This window comes from Miscanthus floridulus, chromosome 9, assembly GCF_019320115.1.
Source record: "Miscanthus floridulus cultivar M001 chromosome 9, ASM1932011v1, whole genome shotgun sequence".
NCBI classification, from domain to species: Eukaryota; Viridiplantae; Streptophyta; class Magnoliopsida; order Poales; family Poaceae; genus Miscanthus; species Miscanthus floridulus.
The window spans coordinates 49,638,322-49,639,100 of record NC_089588.1 but is presented as its reverse complement, the minus strand read 5'-3'; the positions used below and the strand labels follow the sequence as shown (position 1 = coordinate 49,639,100).

The 779-nt window shown below is 42.1% G+C and overlaps 1 non-coding gene across 1 annotated transcript; it reads left to right on the top strand.

The window, feature by feature from the left end:
• The first annotated feature begins 672 nt into the window (after positions 1 to 672).
• On the top strand, positions 673 to 779 carry LOC136484488 (small nucleolar RNA R71). Its single transcript, XR_010766007.1, has one exon. It is a non-coding gene; the product is annotated as a small nucleolar RNA R71 (small nucleolar RNA).

Sequence of the window (779 nt, the reverse complement as noted above, 5' to 3'; positions counted from 1 at the left end):
GGAACAGCAACAGCCAGTTGAGCTATTTGTGGTTCTATCATTTTATTAAAGCTATGCTGGTTTTTAATGGTAGAGGAGAAGTTATCCATTCTATTGTTCATATTTTCTAAGATTTTGTCATTGGAAGCTACATTTCTAGATAAGCCCTCCATTATTTTTGCTTGGCCAGAAATTAACTCTCTCAAGGGTGGTTGATTATTGAAATTATTAACTTGAGAGTTACCTTGGTAGTTTGGCCTCTGTTGCTGATTCTATCCTCGATTCTAATGAGGACGGTAGTAGTTATTGTTGATGAAGTTCACATCCTCATGGGTTTTAGGACAGTTGCTCCTTGAATGCCTAGTGTTGTCACTCTCTTCACATGTCATGCGGGAATCATGAATGTGCATGACTTCTTGCTTCTTATTGGCTCGGTCTTCAAGCTTCTTCATGAGCAGATCCATCTTGGCACACAACATGTCTACCTCCTTGAGTTGATGCATACCTCCACCTTTCTTGTGGGTCTGAAGACTTTCTTCATTCCAACCTTGGTTGGAGGCCATCTTCTCCACGAGAGCTATTGCACCTGGGATTGTGAATGATAGGAAAGCACCTCTAGCAGCAGCATCCATATCCTCATGGGTATCATTGGTCAACCCATGGTAGAAAGTCTGCACGAGAAGCCAATTCTCCATCCCGTGATGAGGACACTCTAATATGTAGTCTTGGAAGCTTTCCCATGCCTCAGGGACAGATTCATCGTGTTGCTATTGGAAACTTGAAATTCTTCCATGTAGAAC